This window comes from Pinus tabuliformis, chromosome 2_1 (genome assembly GCF_031772625.1).
Source record: "Pinus tabuliformis cultivar Carrire ecotype Pingquan chromosome 2_1, CPIR1, whole genome shotgun sequence".
Taxonomy (NCBI): domain Eukaryota; kingdom Viridiplantae; phylum Streptophyta; class Pinopsida; order Pinales; family Pinaceae; genus Pinus; species Pinus tabuliformis.
Genome location: NC_142299.1, coordinates 265,655,469 through 265,676,099, shown reverse-complemented (window position 1 = coordinate 265,676,099; position 20,631 = coordinate 265,655,469).

Genomic DNA, 20,631 nt, shown 5'->3' with positions numbered 1-20,631 from the left:
TGGCCTTTTCCGCTTCTTTTCTAGTTAGAGCAAATATATTAATATTCTGAAAATGCTGACCTGTGATCGATACACAAAAACCTGGTGAATAAACCTGTTTCTTCACAACAACGTTTGTATCATGCCCATCCACCATTCATGTGTAGGCAATTGGTGTCTCAGGATTTTGCCTAAGGTCTCATCTGCCTCAGTGTATCTGTAATAGTTTGTAGGCACTTCAAAAAGATGTCTAATCTCATTCATAATAAAGAATAAATTCTCTAGCTTGTCATAGAGACTCTGCCCAGATGGAGGCCCTGTTTTCTCTAGGGCACTTGCTGATGCAGTGATCTGGTTTGTGGCATATGTATTGACTCTTTTGGCATAGTTTTCATGAGATAGTAACCTTCCTGCACTGGTTACCAAGGTGGGAAGACCTCTGTTATGCAATGCTGTGATTTTTTCAATAAATTTGTTCACATCTGCCTGCATTTCTTGACACCTTTTGTCCAATGTCTGTACATGATTTCTCAAGGTAAGCAGCCTTTTTACTAGTAAAATGGTATCAGTTTTGCTGGTGATACCCATTACTGCCAGCTGGGGGCCAGTGCGATTGTTAAGGACATTGATCATCATGTTTGCTATTTCAGGCATATTGCCTAGAGATGCCCTAGCTCTCTGATTTTCTGATTGGGCCATGCCTATGAGATCCATATGCTCATGGATAGTTTCGATATACTACCACTGGTCTGTAATAGATTGACCAATGTTGGCCCATAGGATCTTCTTAATTTCAACTATAACCGTATCAAGAGAAAGCTCTTTTTCCAGTTCCTTTATTCTTTTTTCAAGAGCCCCTACCTCTCTTGTTCTTTCAGCTATGCTCTGCTTTGATTTATCATATTTTTCTTCAATAGCAGCCAATTTATCTTTGGTCTCTTTTAGTTCAGCCATCTGTGTTTCTAGTGCTTCAAGCTCCTTCATCATATTCTGCATGTTGAGGTTGGGTCCCTGTTCTGATGTTGTTGTTGGTGCTGATACTCTTGTAGCTGGTGCTGAGCCTGAAGGGCCTACCTCTAATGTTTGTCCGGTGGGAGGAGCTGCTGCAGATGTCTGTGCTGGCTGCATTGGTACTTCACCTTGTCTTGTTTTCAGTGCTACCTCCAATGCACTCTCTGTTTCCATCAATCTCTTGTATAAACTCAGGAGTAAAGCAACCACATCCTGATCTTTCTTTTGCTCTACCACCTCTCCAGTCTGAGGGTGAAGGGTAGCTGGCAGCTTGATATGCTTTCTCATAGCTGCTATGTCTTCATCTCTTTTCTTTAATAGTGCCTGTACACCCCTAGGGTCCTTTGGATCATGACCCAGCTCTATAATGATCTCTTCCAAGGACTTGATTCTGTTGTCCTTGGCTTGAGATGATGCCTTTTCTAATTCTAGTTGAGCACCAGTATTGTGTAAAGAATTTTGCAATTGGTGTGCCAGTAGGGTTTTATCAGCTAATGTGGAATAGAGCATCTCCCCGGTTTGCCTGTGTAGCTCAATCTGGTCCATGGGGTGGATGTCTTTGGCAAAAATCTCCAAATTAGTTCTGATATAATCAACAGCTATTTGAGGTTGCTGCATAGTAGACCTAAAATTATTAAGAGTCATTTTTTGTTCTTGAATATCATAAGCAGACATTAGCCTCTACTGATTAGTTGGTGCCATTTTCAAGAGTTGATTGTAGATTTGGTACTTCAGAGGCTCATTTCTTTTCTTGATATCTATGAACTGCTGCTTGATGCTAGAGTCCACATTAGATCGTTGCCTTGAAGAACTCACCTCTGCCCCATGTGGCATGTCTTGTCCTTGCTGTAAGGAACTGGCCAATGTTTCAATGCTAGGAGGGAGCATAGTATCGGTTGGTCTCTCTGGCAATTCCTCCTCTGAAAAGGGATTTAGCCTCTATCTTTTCTTGCCTTGCTGGTTTGTTGAAGTAGTAGGAGGAGTGTCCTCTTGCCTATCCCTTTTCCTTGTTCTTTCCTCATTAGTATGTGTTTGTAAAACTGAAGATTCAACTGTTAGCTCCTGCCTTGGAGGGATTTTCTCTTGTGTTTGTTGTTCTATGGAGGCAGGTGCCTTAGCTATACCTTCTTGCTGTTCTAGTTGTTGTTCCACATTAGGAGGGGACTCCTCTTGTTCTATTGTTTTGCCTTTAGCCATGTTTGTTGCTTGATCAGTTGCTTTGGCAGACTGCTGGGGAACGGTGGACGAAGAGGCAGCTTCTCCAAGATCCTGAGGGGCTGAAGACCAAACCTGTTCAAAATATTCCAAGTCAACTGCCTTTCCTAAAGTTTTAATGGCTTTTTCTGCTAATGCCTCTGCAGAATAATCCTCCACTAATGTGCCTTCCCTCCACTCTAGTTGGTTAGCATGTTTTTCAATTTCTAGAATGCTAAAGTGATCATAGGTGGCAAGCATATACCTGATTCTTCTGAGGCTTATGAAATGGTTAGGGTCATAGGGTGCCCAATAGAAGCTTGTCTTGAGGAGGAGGCCCTTTAGAATTTTGTCTGCCTCTTCCCAAGCTTCTTCCCTCTTGTTAAAGATAAATGGACCCAACTGATGCTTAATTTTCAGTTGTGCTTTCTTGTTTCTACTATGAAAGTGGATCATATCTGCATTTCCGAACTTCCGGAAGTATTCTAATGCAAAGAGTCTCATGGGAACATACTTTGGTAGTCTGTATGGGGCTAGCTCACAGCCATATATTCTGATCACTGTGTGGTCTTGGTAGAAGTAGCAATCTCCAATTCTATAGTTCTTAGAAAGCTAGAGGATTTTCTGCATATCATCAGTGAGTCTAGGAGGAGGGGAACTCTGCAGCAGGGACAAGGCTGGGTGAATGAAGAGGTCAATAAACTCACAATAGTTGTATGGTGAATAATGAATATGATGGCAGACTGATGTCCAGAACATTACAGATCTTCTGTTTCCCTTTGCATCTAACTTCTTGAGGAAAACAGGAAAGCTATCAGGCTGATTGTACAATAGCAGATGATATATATAGGAGGTGTATTTGAATACCCTCTCTCTCTCCAGGTTCATGAACTGTTCATGAATCTTATCAGCTATAAATGTAGCATAGTCATACTAGACAGCAGGGGGTTGTCCTGGGGTGAACATGGATATCATTACCAAGGTTGTCTCATCCACAAACTCACTGGTTTTGAACCCTAAGATGGAGGATATCATGTCTACTAGCAGTCTCCCTATGTCATTGAACCAGACATGTAGATAAGGGGGAGGCTGTCGGGGCTGGAATTCTGGAAGCATAAACAATTGGCCAATTCTTGTAATTTGTGAGTTGGAGAGCTTGGCACCTTGCTCGAGTAAAAGCTGCATAGAAAGAGGAGTCAGTGGATTTGCAGATTGAAAGTGTAGCATTTGGTTGATGGCTTCAGGAGTGATATGGAATAAGACAGAGCCTGAAGGACTCAGAACAGCCCTTTGATTAGGGTCATAATTTGTGCAGCATTGGTGAATCAAATCAGGGAACTCATTGACCTGAGGGAGATAATAGATTGGCAAGTGGGATTTCTAGATTCCCAAGAGGTCAGTACCATCTTTGTGTTTCTTCTTTAACTCAAAAACGGTTTCTATGTGGTATTTGTTACACAGCTCTACAGTTTCTCTCATTTGATAATCTCTGTCAGCAAGGGCCAACCATTCTAGGTCCTTATATGGGGCATTCAAAGGTGCAATATTTAATGCCACAGGGGTCTCCATTATTAACTGTTATTTGGAGTTGTATTTGAACTTGACTTTGTGGAAAGAGTAACACAGGGCAGTGAATTTCAATGAACAGGGCAATTTGCAGAGAGGAAATAGGTAAATTGGGGTGAAACAGAGTTGAAATGCTCCTGAGAGAGGTTAAAAGAGCCAATGGTAGGACTGAGTATTGCTTTCACAGTGGATTTTGTCTGGCAATGGCTTTGAGTCGCAAATGCACAATAAGCTGTGGAATTTTTGTAATTCTGAGCAATGGGGGTCCTCTACAGGTGAATTTGCGGATTACAGTGGGGGATTGAAGTTCTTCCTGCTCAGGATTTCTAGCAATTCTTATGTTTTCCCTCTTTTCTCGTTCGATTCAGTGAATTTTGCAAGGAACAAGGTATGCAGAGGGAATTTGATAAGTACCTGGGAACAGTTTGACGACGGTGTTGAAGTTCGAGTGAACACACGGCACCAGCAGCGAGGGAGCAAGCTTTGGAGTTGGCGGACAGGCAACATAAAGAGTCATGCGGGAATACAGTGTGTATTTGGTGAAAGAAATGGGAAAAAAAGACTTTTGCGCAATAATATAGGAAATTTGGTATTTGGCGCCTTTTTAATGGATGACATCATCGTGACGTCATTGGTCTGGTCGGGTACGGAGGAGTGATGTGGCGGCTAGTGATTGGGTTGACATGGACGAGCGACGTGGCGGACAGGTCGGAGAAATGGCGGAAGGTAGGGTGACGCAGTGCTGATGCGGAGATGACGTGGGGCAAGAGCGGGACAGCGGTAACGAAGAGTGGTAAGCGGTATTTATCGGACCGCTTAATGTACGGGCCCGGTAATGGTCAGAGGCCGCCCGCTCTAGTAACAGAAGGGCACGCGTCCCTGGCAGTACGTCACCCTCTAACAGATTTCGGGCGATAAAGGACGAGCAGAGGGGGTGGTCCGAAATTGCTGTGGGCCGTCGGATGGGAGGGTCCGGATCCGACGGATGACAGGCTGCAAACGTGTGAACGTGATACGGTGGGACCCGACGGATCATTTTTTTAATGTTTTTTGCTTTATGGTGGGGTGCGTCGAAATACAGACTTTAGGAAAGCAGCTTATAAGTGGGTTTTTTACAAAATTTATACAATGAGCGGGGATAATGCAATATTGTGGTTTCATAAGGCGGATAAGGGTTATTGAACCAACCAAATGTTAATTCAATCCCCAACTATAAAATGAACCAAATACAAGAAAACCTTTGATCCTGTAACCTTTGCTGAACTTTGAATATATGGCTATAATGCCCAAGGGGGGGTATTTACATATTTTTTGGTTTTTTCACAATAGTGCTATAGTAGTAGGGGAAAAGGAGCACTTAGGGAGTTAGAGAATAGGGTTATAAGTCATTGTGAATTGGGGATGTGAAAGATTGAAAGTGAGGAATAGAGAACTAAGTTTAGTGAGTAAACCTAGAATTAGAAGTAGATGGGGAATGATTTTACACAAGAAATGTGGCTTCTTTTTGGAGAAGAAGGTGAAAACTTGTCATGAATTTTTCCAAGGAGAAATACAAGGAGGACTATTTAGGGAGGTCCTAAAGTCCTCAAGGGGATGTTAGAAAGGGAGTCTTTGGGTGAAAACAGGGGAAGTTAGACATGCTCCTATGTTTTGTCTTCAAAATACTGCATAGATACCTCTGCAACTGCTAACATGTGCCTTCCTGATTAAGGCCAAAACTGAATAGGATCAGGCTTCTGCAACTTCTGGCTACCTACCCAACTTAGTACCTAGCATTTTTGTTACTTCCGGGAGGGTGCACTTAAACTTGCAAATCCTCATATTCTCTTTTCTTTTTTCTACCCTCCTATCTAAATCTACCCTTATATCTTCCAAGGGCCTAGATTAAGTTGATGGGCTCCTTCCTTTCTCTATCCAGCTAGTCATCTGTCAAGCTTGAACTGTTTGAACAGGTACTCATTCCCTAGTCTAAAACAGGCATTTAAAACATGGCATGGCCCAGTTTGAACTGTTGAGCCATCCATCAAGATAGCAGTGGCATTTAGATTGGCCACTTTCCTGGTCTTTCTTTGGGGTTCATTTCAATTATTTTTTCTGACCAATTCATTTTCTTGCCCTTTGATTATTCTTTTAAGGCATACCCTCTTTACATGTTTTAACTTTTTTCTTCATTCACAAAAAATGGAACCTTTACATCATCAAAGATGAACATTTTTGGCATTTCCACTGTCAATCATGAAAAATGAAACCCTATTGGTATAGGAGGCTAACAGTGGCTCCACTTGGGGATGACTTTTCCAGATGAAAAGTCAAGATCAGCAGGTCAGATTGCCTTCTTTTTTCACTCTTTTTGCAGTCTGAAACTTTCCATTTGTTAAAGACTGTCCATCTGAATCTATGAAACTTGCATGAAATACTCATTAAGCTGATCTGCTGTGAAATTACAGCACTGTTCTTACCTTGCTTCTCTGAGTGTTTCTCATCTCCTAGATAGTTCCCAAGTACCTTCTCTTACTTTCCCATGACAAGGTGAATAATATACATCAAAAGAATGCAACACCTTAGTCTTTCTCAAAATATACTTTATTTGGACCTTCATCTATCCGCTGTAAATAAACATACTGAAAATACAAATTTATGTACAATATACAATTGAGCAGTGCTTGATCAGAGGGGATCAAAATAATGCTTGAGCATCCTCCCATTGACTGGGCCTTCCTCAGTGTTTGAGCCATCCAAACTCTTTAGAAAATAGGTGTTATTACCTTGTACAACATAAATTACATAAGGTCCCTTCAACAAGAAGTCAAATTTACCATGTTTTCCTTTGTCCTCCCTCCTGGAATCCCATCTCAGCACTTTGTTTCCTATAAAGAAGTCTTCAGCTTTGGTTCTTTTGTCAAATATTATTTTGAGCTTTTCTTGCAGTACTTGGGTTCTTTCATAGACTTCCTCTCTTGTTTGCTGTAGGTGAATTATCTGATTAATCCTTCTTTGAATGTCATTGGGCTCAACTTGTATTTATTGCAGCAACTTGATCACAGGAATACCTAAAGATGAAGGAAACCTTACTTCCATTCCATAAACTAGTTCGTATGGACTTGTACCAATGGATATCTTGGTGGTCAATCTATCTGCCCATAGTGAATTCACCAACTTCTTGTGCCAATTCTTTTTGTTTTCCTCCAAAACTTTCTTGATGATGTTGATGAGGATTTTATTGGAAGACTCAGCTAGATCGTTACCTTGAGGATAGTAAGCAGTGGAATGACCTAGGGTCATATGATATTTGTGACAAAAGTTGATCATTTTTTTGGACTTGAAAGCGGCAGCATTGTCTGTGATAATTTTGTCTGGACAGCCAAACCTGGACAATATGTTGGTTTCCAGAAATTGTATGATAATGGAGTCATTGGCCTGCCTACAGGGGACAGCTTCTATCCATTTGGTGAAATAGTCTGTAGCAGTCAGAATCCACCTATGCTGGCCAGAGGATGGGGGGTGAATTTCACCAATAAAGTCTAAACCCCATTGCTGGAATGGTCTCTCAGTTGAAACAGGTTTGAGTGGTAAAGGCAGCAGCTTTCTCTTGCCTTCAAAAATTTGACATTTGTGACAAGACATTACAAATTTCTTTACATCAGTAAACAAGGAAGGCCAATAAAATCCAGCCCTTAGGATTTTATCAGCTGTGGATTTCCAGTATAAGTGTCCTCCACAGTCACCTGCATGAAATTCTTTGAGGACATTGTCAGTTTCATCCAATGTTAAGCAATTAATTAAGATTCCTTCATGATTTCTCCAAAACAAAACAATGTCTATAATACAAAATTTTGATGCTTTCATTTTCAAGAACCTTTTCTTAGTTCTAGACAACCCTGGAGGAGCTTGAAGGTTTAGCAATACAAAACATATATCAGTATACCAGGGAGATTGCATAAAGGCTTGGTTGATCTGTGGAGTCGCCATCTCTTGTTCGTTGTCCAATTCATTAATGTCAAGGGCTTGGAAATTGGTTTAAGCCATCAGCTTGGCTAGACCTTGTCCTTTTATCAGTTTGGTAGTCTTGATTTCCATGTCATACTCTAAGATTTTGGCAATCCATTTGCCCCTCCTACCTTCAATTCCTTCTTGGGTCAAAATGTCCTTCACCACTGCATTTGGGACATAGGAAATGACATGGGAGTACAGGATATAGATTCTAAAGTCTTTGATTGCCTTTACCAATGCATAGGCTTGTTTTTCCATAATCTGATACTTCAAGGGGGCATATCTAAGGGCTCTGCTAAAAAATGCAATGGGTTTTTCACAGCCTTGGTCATCTTTTTGTAACAGAACAACTGCAATTGTATGCTCAGATGCAAAATAAAAAATGATGAAATCTCTATCAAACCTAGGGCTTGTTAGGACTGGTGTGTTTGTCAATGCTCTTTTGATATCCTCAAAGGCTTGTCTAGCTTCCATGGTCCATTTGACCTTGGAATCCTTTTTTAGCATATTGTTTAACAGTCTTGTGAGCTCAGCCAAATTAGGAATGAACCTTCTCAAGAAGTTGATTTTTCCTAGAAAGCTTTGTAGTTCTTTGATGTTTCTCGGATGAGGTACTTGCAGGATAGCTTGAATTCTGTCTGGATCGATCCTAATACCATCTTTTGAGATTATATTCCCTAGGAGTTTACCTTCCTCCAGACCAAACAGTGATTTCTTTGGGTTTAAAGATATGCCATCTTTTCTACAAATTGTGAAAACCTTCCTCAAGTGTTCTAAGTGTTCTTGGTATGATTTTGAAAAGGCAGTAAGATCATCCAGGTAGACCACCAGGAAATCATGGATTTCCTTGGCGAAGGCTATATCCATTGCTCTTTGGAAGGTGGCACCTGCATTCTTAAGCCCAAAAGGAATTTTGACATATTTGAAAGTTCCCCAAGGTGTTGTGAAGGCAGTTTTGTCTTGATCATCCGGATGTACTAGAATCTGATTGAATCCAGAGAATCCATCTAATAATGAGATCCTAGAGGCTCCCACTACCCTTTGTATGATATGATCCATTTTTGGTAAGGGGTAATGGTCTTTGAGAGAGACTTTATTCAAATTTCTTAGGTCAACACACAGTCTAATCTCTCCTGTCTTTTTCCTAGTAGGCACTAGGTTTGAAATCCATTCTGAGAACCTGATTGGAGAAATGATTCCTGCTTCATACATACGTTTCACTTCCTTTTCAATGAGGGGAAGGAGCACAGGGTTCACTCTCCTGAGTTTTTATTTGAAAGGCTTTTGGTTTTCTTTTAAAGGTATGGTGTGCTGGATGACTGAAGTATCATAGGATTTGAGGTCCTCATAGCTCCAGGCAAAGACATCTTGGAACTCTTTAAACAACTCAATGTATTTAAATTTCTGATCAGGTGGTAATGCTTTAGATAATTTTATCATTTTGGGATTTTATGTAGTTCCAATGTTACAATCTTCAATTTCAGCATTCAGCGGTTGCATTTTTGGTTTTCTTGAGATATCATTTGAATCAAACAGATCCTCCAAAGGGGTTAAACCTGTGGGCAGAAAGTTATCTTTTAGCTCAATTACCTTTGCTTCTGTTTCAGCCAGTTCATCTTCATCTATTTGTCTCAACTTTTGTATAGTTTCGTTGTTAAAGGTGGTAGGATGCAAAACTAGATTAGTTGTTTCAACTGATATATTCTATGTAATTGTGTGTGCCTATTGTTGATCATCTCTAGTGGATGAATCAATGTTAATGCCAGAGAATTCCTCTTTTAGAGTGAGGAAGTTATTTATCTGTGTGTCACTCTCAAAGACTTGCCAATTCTTGATGTTGTCTAGAACTGCAGGTCTATGTTTGATTTTAGCAGTAAAAGTATGATTGGGTTTGAAAGGCAGCTTGCAAGTGCTAGCAAAGGTTGCCAAGCTATGAGCATGTAGATTGAGTTCTCTAGAAATTTTAGTCAACTGTGATTCTGAGAAGGTATCAAGTACCTGTATAGTTGCTCCCTTATATGCTCTCAACCTTAGATCATTTGTGGTAAAGTTTCCTTTCATTTGTTGTATGATCAGATCAGAATCTCCTAAGATTGAAACTTTGGTTGCACCTAAATTTTTTATTATTTTGAGACCTAACAAAAGGGCCTCATACTCAGCCATATTGTTTGTGCATCGAAATTTTAACCTATATGCATGACCCTCAGCCTGGTCATTGTGCATATTGTGGATCCAGACTCCTGCCCCAACTCCTAACTTGTTTACAGAACCATCAAATTCTAAGTACCATAAGGTTTCATGATCAAGATTTGGATTGAGGTCTTTAGAAAATTGTATCATGGGCAGATTGTTTTCTTGCAAGTTGCTTGATACATCATGCTCCTTCTTTATATCAGTTATGCCTAAAGTGTTTTGGTGTTGGGGGGCAAATTGTTCATTTAATTCCTCTGTCTCTGCTGCCATTAATAGTTCAGAATAAGCTTTGTTGCAGATGTCAGCATTATAGAGAATAAATGAATCCATGTCAGAGTGTATTGAATAGATTGGGAAGTTTTGGGGCTTCTCTTGACTGCTTACCACATATTTCATCAATGTTTCGCGGTATAATCTCTTTGGCTGCCCAAAGACTGAAATGGTAGCATAGGACATGTCTAATTGCAAAGATCCTTGGAGTTTGGCCCCCCAGGATCTGGACAAGAGCATACCATACTTAGGAGGTATGTCAGCTACTACTACATCCATCAAAATTGTCTTGGTTGGGTATTGGACCAGGGAGACACATAAATCTTTAATCAATCCTAAGCACCTGACTTAGCTTGAATCAAATGAGAATAGATCTTTATAAGGTTTTGTGATATCTAAGTCGAGTTTTTCCATTACAGATTTGGGCATTAAGTTGTGTGAGACCCCGGAATCAAACATTGCAATGTGTAGAACCTTATCATGAATGTTTAAACTGACATAGAAGGGTGGAACCCCTCCATTTTCTGTTTTTCCATTAACCTCAGGGCCAAACAGTAACTCTGCTTGATCATCTAGGACATTCATAGCATCTTTATTGTCTGATACTTGGAGTGACTTGTTAATCTATTGTCTGTATACTTGATGTTTGGCCAATTCAGAAAGAGGGACCGATATCTTCAGCTTACTTATTTCTGTTTCCAAGTTAAAAGGCTTTTCCAATTGAATTTTGGCATTAAGTGCAGCAGGTTTTTCCTTTTCGGCTGGGTTTTCAGCGGTCTTTTGTTCATGGTTGGTATGATTTTGAGTGAAATTGGTGCCATATTTGTTTCCCGAGGTGGTATCTTCCCTTACCTTTGCAGGATGGAGCGGGGCTGGCTGGTTTTCAGAGGGCTGTTGTTCTGAGATGTCCTCCACAGTGACTTCTGTGGCATGTGGGTTTGAGTTGCCAACTGATTTTGGAAGAGTAGTCTTGTCATTGGTCTTTTTTGGCTGCTTACTGTCCCTTGGTTTAAGAGGTTCAGGTACATCTACAGTTCTAGTCCTTAGTTTATACTGTTTGTGTACCTCATAAACTGTTGCATCATAACCTTCTCTGAAATAAAATGATTCTCCTGACTTGGTGTGGAATTGATTGTCATTATAAATGTCTTGATCTTCTTGTGTTAAAAAGACCTGATGTTCACTGTCCAAACCCATTAGGTTGATGTGAGGTTCCTCAGTTGGTTCATTAGATGCTGAAGCCTCAGCATAATTTTCTTGGAAAGGAGGTCTGATGTGCTGGTCTGTATCAACCCTTCCAACATTAGGATTTTGATTCTTTCTAAAATTTGGGTTTCTGACATTGGTTGGTTGACCTTCCCATGATGATTTTCTTTCTATGGTTTCTACCCTGTCCCCAAGTCTGTCCATACCTTTGATGATTGCATCTAGATTTTTCTCAAATGATGAGGGTTCTTCCTTAAAAGTGGTTCTTCTTTCAGTTCTTGCCCGGTTTCTTTTAGCAATCAGATTTGCCTCTACACTTACAGCTATGTTTTGCATGTCTGCCAAGGTTGCAGGGGCTCTTTCCCTTAATTGATATCCCATATCAGCATCAAACCCATCTGGAAAGTTGATTAAGGCTAGATCAGGTGGAGGTCTAAGATTTTGAGGAATGGCATTATAAACATTGTTGAATCTGGTGCAATAATCTAGGATAGTTTCTTGTGGGCCTCTCCTTATGGTGTCATATTCAGATAAAATCTGTAGAGGATCCTTTTTCTTTTCCCATCTATTCAGGAAGGACTAATAGAGGGCACCCGAATCAGCTATGGAATTTGCAGCAAGTGCTCTGAACCAGGTTCTTACTTCACCTGTTAAACTTTGGACAAAAATTTTCATTCTCACATCATCATCGTCTATTTCATAGTTTTCAAAGTAATCTTGCATTTTCTTGGTATGCTGTAAGGCAGTGTATGTATTGGTTCCATCAAAATAAGTGATCTTACTTTGATAGTCCTAAGGCATAGCCCTAGGATTACCAGGTAGCTGAAGGGGAGCATAACAGTTAGCCATATTTGCAAGGATAAATGGGACAACAGGTAGAAGGGGAACAACTGGAACAACAGGGACAACAATACCAGTTTGCATATTAGGTGGGGGTGTGAATAGTATGTTTTGGGAAGTGGATGAGGAAGAGGGGGAAGAATGGGTTATGTGAGGATGAACCGATGGTTTGACAGGTGTTGGGATATAACTTTGTTGAACTGCCTCAGGGCTGGACTCAACAGATTCTTCTGGTTCTTTTTGGTTCCTAAGAGTCTTGGGAATCAAATTAGGATTATCGAAAACAGGTGGAGGATTTGGGTCAGGATTTGACCTGGTATGCCTAGTTCTCTTTTTAGGAGCCAGCTTCTGAACTTGTTTTTGGTATTTTTGAGAATATTTTTAGAATGGTCAAGGGATTGCTTAAATTTTGGAACCACTATCTAAAGAAGAAAACAAATGAAACATTCGTTTGGTCCCCAGTGGAGTCGCCAGTTATGTTATCACTCAGGTTGTTCCCTTTGACTCCTAAAGGAATACGGCCGAGGTAACCGCAAACCAATCTTTGGATCACAGGTTCTAGCCTATCTGCAATCAGAGAGGGCTCTCTCTTCAGAATTTAGCTTTGTTTAGTAATGTTTTTAGGCTAGTTATGAATGCACTAAATTTTGTTTAAAGTTTTGGTTGAATGATATCTTCTAATAGCTGATATGCAATGTTCAGGGGTTTTAGTCCATTGGGCATTGGAGTCTGTGATTATGTGTTGTTTGAGGTATTTAGTGAGAATGGTGATACTGCAGGGCCAAATGGGCACTCATGAAACAATCTTCAAATTTGGGACTATGGACTGTTTCCAGCCAGTGAGAGGCAACTAAGAATCTTTCACTATGCTGGTGATGTGGAGAAACAAAATATTACTCAGGAGCAACTCAGAATTCCTTAACAATATTTACTATGAAAGATTCAGTGTGAATGTGAGCAATTAAGAATTTCACATTCATAACTAATTCTGAAGAAGACATAAATAACAGCAGAGATTGAGTTTAGGGTGTTCAATGAACAAATCCTGAACTATTCTTTTTCTCTAATGCTAAGCCTAAGAAACATACAGCATAAGCGGATTATGAAAGAGAGGAAAACATAATAACACGGTTCAAAAAAATTATTGTGACATGAAATAACGCAAGAATCCTGCAGCAGCAAGCAAGCTCATCACAACACTTCAAACAACTCAGAACTTCAGAAATTCCATCAGCTTCTTGTATTAAAAGTTTGAAATTACAATATAGCTTTTCAGAAGAGAAATCAACAACCCCAATAAGTTTATGCGTGGGGATATATATACAACTGTTTTTACAAAAATATCTTAACGATGATTCATTTGCTCAATAAATTTCTTTACCAACTCTAAAAAATGGTAGATGCAATAGTGATTGCTACTTTAAATGAACAATGAATGACTGTTCACTTCTGTCAGAAATCCTTTGACTTTTGGAGGCAACCGGGTTGGTCGAGTGCTTTGCATTGATTTTGAGAAATATTCCCTTTACTGCCTTGTCATCGTGCGGCTGCCTCAGCCCCGTCATCTGCATTTGTAGGTCCTGCTTTGGTTGCCAAATTTGATTGCTGAGTTGGCCTTTTCCGCTTCTTTTCTAGTTAGAGCAAATATATTAATATTCTGAAAATGCTGACTTGTGATCGATACACAAAAACCTGGTGAATAAACCTGTTTCTTCACAGCAACGTTTGTATCATGCCCATCCACCATTCCTGTGTAGGCAATTGGTGTCTCAGGATTTTTCCTAAGGTCTCATCTGCCTCAGTGTATTTGTAATAGTTTGTAGGCACTTCAAAAAGATGTCTAATCACATTCATAATAAAGAATAAATTCTCTAGCTTGTCATAGAGACTCTGCCCAGATGGAGGCCCTGTTTCCTCTCGGGCACTTACTGATGCAGTGATATGGTTTGTGGCATATGTATTTACTCTTTTGGCATAGTTTTTATGAGATAGTAACCTTCCTGCACTGGTTACCAAGGTGGGAAGACCTCTGTTATGCAATGCTGTGATTTTTTCAATAAATTTGTTCACATCTGCCTGCATTTCTTGACACCTTCTGTCCGATGTCTGTACATGATTTCTCAAGGTAAGCACCCTCTTTACTAGTAAAATGGTATCACTTCTGCTGGTGATACCCATTGCTGCTAGCTGGGGGCCAGTGCGATTGTTAAGGACATTGATCATCCTGTTGGCTATTTCAGGAATATTGCCTAGAGATGCCCTAGCTCTCTGATTTTCTGATTGGGCCCTGCCTATGAGATCCATATGCTCATGGATAGTTTCGATATACTACCACTGGTCTGTAATAGATTGACTAATGTTGGCCCATAGGATCTTCTTAATTTCAACTATAACCTTATCAAGAGAAAGCTCTTTTTCCAGTTCCTTTATTCTTTTTTCAAGAGCCCTTACCTCTCTTGTTCTTTGATCTATTCTCTGCTTTGATTTATCATATTTTTCTTCAATAGCAGCCAATTTATCTTTGGTCTCTTTTAGTTCAACCATCTGTGCTTCTAGTGCTTCAAGCTCCTTCAGCATATTCTGCATGTTGAGGCTGGGTCCCTGTTCTGATGTTGTTGTTGGTGCTGATACTCCTGTAGCTGGTGCTGAGCCTGAAGGGCCTGCCTCTGATGTTTGTATGGTGGGAGGACCTGCTACAGATGTCTGTGCTAGCTACATTGGTACTTCACCTTGTCTTGTTTTCAATGCTACCTCCAATGCACTCTCTGTTTCCATCAATCTCTTGTATAAACTCAGGAGTAAAGAAACCACATCCTAATCTTTCTTTTGCTCTGCCACCTCTCCAGTCTGAGGGTGAAGGGTAGCTGGCAGCTTGATATGCTTTCTCATAGCTGCTATGTCTTCATCTCTTTTCTTTAATAGTGCCTGTACACCCCTAGGGTCTTTTGGATCATGACCCAGCTCTATAATGATCTCTTCCAAGGACTTGATTCTGTTGTCCTTGGCTTGAGATGATGCCTTTTCTAATTCTAGTTGAGCAGCAGTATTGTGTAAAGAATTTTGCAATTGGTGTGCCAGTAGGGTTTTATCAGCTAATGTGGAATAGAGCATCTCCCCGGTTTGCCTGTGTAGCTCGATCTGGTCCATGGGGTGGATGTCTTTGGCGAAAATCTCCAAATTAGTTCTGATATAATCAGCAGCTGTTTGAGGTTGCTACGTAGTAGGCCTAAAATGACTAAGAGTCATTTTTTGTTCTTGGATATCATAAGCAGACATTAGCCTCTGCTGATTAGTTGGTGCCATTTTCAAGAGTTGATTGTAGATTTGGTACTTGAGAGGCTCATTTCTTTTCTTGATATCTATGAACTGCTGCTTGATGCTAGAGTCCGCCTTGGATCGCTGCCTTGAAGAACTCACCTCTGCCCCATGTGGCATGTCTTGTCCTTTCTGTAAGGAACTAGCCGATGTTTCAATGCTAGGAGGGAGCATAGTATCGGTTGGTCTCTCTGGCAATTCCTCCTCTGAAAAGGGATTTAGCCTCTGTCTTTTCTCGCCTTGCTGGTCAGTTGAAGTAGTAGGAGGAGTTTCCTCTTGCCTATCCCTTTTCCTTGTTCTTTCCTCATTTGTAGGTGTTTGTAAAACTGAAGATTCAACTGTTACCTCCTGCCTTGGAGGGATTTGCTCTTGTGTTTGTTGTTCTGTGGAGGCAGGTTCCTTAGCTATACCTTCTTGTTGTTCTACTTGTTGTTCCACATTACGAGGGGACTCCTCTTATTGTATTGTTTTGCCTTTAGCCATGTTTTCTGCTTTATCAGTTGTTTTGGCAGACTGCTGGGGAACGGTGGACGAAGAGGCAGCTTCTCCAAGATGCTGAGGGGCTGAAGACCAAACCTGTCCAAAATATTCCAAGTCAACTGCCTTTTCTAAAGTTTTAATGGCTTTTTCTGCTAATTCCTCTTCAGAATAATCCTCCACTAATGTGCCTTCCCTCCACTCTAGTTGGTTAGCATGTTTTTCAATTTCTAGAATGCTAAAGTGATCATAGGTGGCAAGCCTATACTTGATTCTTCTGAGGCTTATGAAATGGTTAGGGTCATAGGGTGCCCAATAGAAGCTTGTCTTGAGGAGAAGGCCCTTTAGAATTTTGTCTGCCTCTTCCCAAGCTTCTTCCCTCTTGTTAAAGATAAATGGACCCAACTGATGCTTAATTTTGAGTTGTGCTTTCTTGTTTCTGCTATGAAAGTGGATCATATCTGCATTGCCGAACTGCCGGAAGTATTCTAATGCAAAGAGTCTCATGGGAACATACTTTGGTAGTCTGTATGGGGCTAGCTCACAGCCATATATTCTGATCATTGTGTGGTCTTGGTAGAAGTACCAATCTCCAATGCTATAGTTCTTAGAAAGCTGGAGGATTTTCTGCATATCATCAGTGAGTCTAGGAGGAGGGGAACTCTGCAGCAGGGACAAGTCTGGGTGAATGAAGAGGTCAATAAACTCACAGTAGTTGTATGGTGAATAATGAATATGATGGCAGACTGATGTCCAGAACATTACAGGTCTTTTGTTTCCCTTTGCATCTAACCTCTTGAGGAAAACAGGAAAGCTATCAGGCTGATTGTACAATAGCAGATGATATATATAGGAGGTGTATTTGAATACCCTCTCTCTCTCCAGGTCCATGAACTGTTCATGAATCTTATCAGCTATAAATGTAGCATAGTCATACTGGACAATAGGGGGTTGTCCTGGGGTGAACATGGATAACATTACCAAGGTTGTCGCATCCACAAACTCACTGGTTTTGAACCCTAAGATGGAGGATATCATGTATACTAGCAGTCTCCCTATGTCATTGAACCAGACATGTAGATAAGGGGGAGGTTGTCGGGGCTGGAATTCTGGAAGCACAAACAATTGGCCAATTCTTGTAATTTGTGAGTTGGAGAGCTTGGCACCTTGCTCTAGTAAAAGCTGCATAGAAAGAGGATTCAGTGGCTTTGCAGATTGAAACTATAGCATTTGGTTGATGGCTTCAGGAGTGATATGGAATAAGACAGAGCCTGAAGGACTCAGAACAACCCTTTGATTGGGGTCATAATTTGTGCAGCATTGGTGAATCAAATCAGGGAACTCATTGACCTGAGGGAGATAATAGATTGGCAAGTGGGATTTCTAGATTCCCAAAAGGTCAGTACCATCTCTGTGTTTCTTCTTTAACTCACAAACGGTTTCTATGTGGTATTTGTTACACAACTCTACAGTTTCTCTCATTTGATAATCTCTATCAGCAAGGGCCAACCATTCTAGGTCCTTATGTGGGGCATTCAAAGGTGCAATATTTAATGCCACAGGGGTCTCCATTGTTAACTGTTATTTGGAGTTGTATTTGAACTTGACTTTGTGGAAAGAGTAACACAGGGCAGTGAATTTCAATGAACAGGGAAATTTGCAGAGAGGAAATAGGTAAATTTGGGTGAAACAGAGTTGAAATGCTCCTGAGAGAGGTTAAAAGAGCCAATGCTAGGACTGAGTATTGCTTTCACAATGGATTTTGTTTGGCAATGGCTTTGAGTCGCAAATGCGGAATAAGCTGTGGAATTTTGGTAATTTTGAGCAATGGGGGTCCTCTATAGGTGAATTTGCGGATTACAGTGGGGGATGGAAGTTCTTCCTGCTCAGGATTTCTAGCAATTCTTATGTTTTCCCTCTTTTCTTGTTCGATTTAGTGAATTTTGCAAGGACCAAGGTATGCAGAGGGAATTTGATAAGTACCTGGGAACAATATGACGACGGTGTTGAAGGTCGGGTGAACACACAGTACCAGCAGTGAGGGAGCAAGCTTTGGAGTTGGCAGACAGGCAACGTAAATAGTCATGCAGGAATACAGTGTGTATTTGGTGAAAGAAATGGGAAAAAACGACTTTTGCGCAATAATATAGGAAATTTGGTATTTGGCGCATTTTTAATGGATGACGTCAGCGTGACGTCATTGGTCCGGTCGGGTACGGAGGAGTGATGTGGCGGCTGGTGATTGGGTTGACATGGACGAGCGACGTGGCAGACAGGTCGGAGAAATGGCGGAAGGTAGGGTGACACAGTGCTGATGTGGAGATGACGTGGGGAAGGAGCGGGACAACGGTAATGAAGAGTGGTAAGCGGTATTTATCGGACCGCTTAATGTACGGGCTTGGTAATGGTCAGAGGCCACCCGCTCCAGTAACAGACGAGCACGCGTCCCCGGCCCTACGTCACCCTCTGACAGATTTAGGGCGGTAAAGGACGAGCAGAGGGGGTGGTCCGAAATTGCTGTGGGCCGTCGGATGGGAGGGTCCGGATCCGATGGACGACAGGCTGCGAACGTGTGAACGTGATACATCGAGACCCGGTGGATCATTTTTTTAATGTTTCTTGCTTTATGGTGGGGCGCGCTGAAATACAGACTTTGGGAAAGCGGCTTATAAGTGGGTTTTTTACAAAATTTATACAATGAGCGGGGATAATGCAATATTGTGGTTTCATAAGGCGGATAAGGGTTATTGAACCAACCAAATGTTAATTCAATCCCCAACTATAAAATGAACCAAATACAAGAAAACCTTTGATCCTGTAACCTTTGTCGAACTTTGAATATATGGCTATAATGCCCAAGGGGGGGTATTTACATATTTTTTGGTTTTTTCACAATAGTGCTATAGTAGTAGGGGAAAAGGAGCACTTAGGGAGTTAGATAATAGGGTTAGAAGTCAGTGTGAATTGGGGATGTGAAAGATTGAAAGTGAGGAATAGAGAACTAAGTTTAGTGAGTAAACCTAGATTTAGAAGTAGATGGGGAATGATTTTACAGAAGAAAGGTGGCTTCTTTTTGGAGAAGAAGGTGAAAACTTGTCATGAATTTTTCCAAGGAGAAATACAAGGAGGACTATTTAGGGAGGTCCTAAAGTCCTCAAGGGGATGTTAGAGAGGGAGTCTTTGGGGGAAAACAGGGGAAGTTAGACATGCTCTTATGTTTTTTCTACAAAATGCTGCATAGATACCTCTGCAACTGCTAACATGTGCCTTCCTGATGAAGGCCAAAACTGAATAGGATCAAGCTTCTGCAACTTCTGGCTACCTACCTAACTTAGTACCTAGCATTTTTTGTTACTTCAGGGAGGATGCACTTAAACTTGCAAATCCTCATATGCTCTTTTCTTTTTGCTGCCCTCCTATATAAATCTACCCCTATATCTTCCAAGGGCCCAGATTAAGTTGATGGGCTCCTTCCTTTCTCTATCCAGCTAGTCATCTGTCAAGCTTGAACTGTTTGAACAGGTACTCATTCCCTAGTCTAAAACATGCAATTTAAAACATGGCATGGCCCAGTTTGAACTGTTGAGCCATCCATCAAGATAGCAGTGGCATTTGGATTGGCCACTTTCCTGGTCTTTCTTTGCGGTTCATTTCAATTATTTTTTCTGACCAATTCATTTTCTTTCCCTTTGATTATTCTTTTAAGGCATACCCTCTTTACATGTTTTAACTTTTTTCTTCATTCACAAAAAATGGAACCTTTGCATCATCAAAGATGAACATTTTTGGCATTTCAACTGTCAATCATGAAAAACGAAACCCTATTGGTATAGGAGGCTAACATTTTCTAATAGAATATTATTCATTTAAAGCTTATATTGGGTTATTACATTGGTTATTTCTTATTGTTCTATGTTTTCGGTTGTATATGATATTTTTACTAGAGGATTTTCTTATTTTGTTATTGTAGATATGAAGCGTTAAAAAACCATATCTTGTTGTTAGGGTCACTCATCACCTGTGGATTAAGTAATGTTTTTTGGTACGCATACTAAGAATTTTCATACAAAAAATCTTAGTAGAAGGTAAATTGTTACTTATTATCTTATATGTTGATGATTTAATTTTAACTAGTGATAAGCACCTGATCGTATTTTGCAAGGACATTGCAAGAGAATTTGAAATGAAGGATGTGGGTCTCATGCACTACTTCCTCGGCTTGGAAGTATGGAAAGGTGATGGGGAATTGTTTGTCTCTAAAGGAAATTATTCCAATGCGATACTTCAGAGATTCTGCATGGATAGTTGCAAACCCATGGAGACACTTCTAATCACTAGCTAGAAGAAGGAGGATGCCACTTTAGGTGAAGAAGTGGATGCTACCATTTATAAATAACTTGTGGGTTCATTGATGTACGTTGTGAACACACAACCAGATATGTGCTATGCAGTCAACCATTTGAGCCAACCTATGGTTAGGCCAACCAAATTATTTTGGAATGTAGCTAAGCATGTCATATATGTCTCTTGATGTAAAGGTCATGTAAAGACCCATGATGTAATCATTATAAAACTTAGTCATCAGAGCAT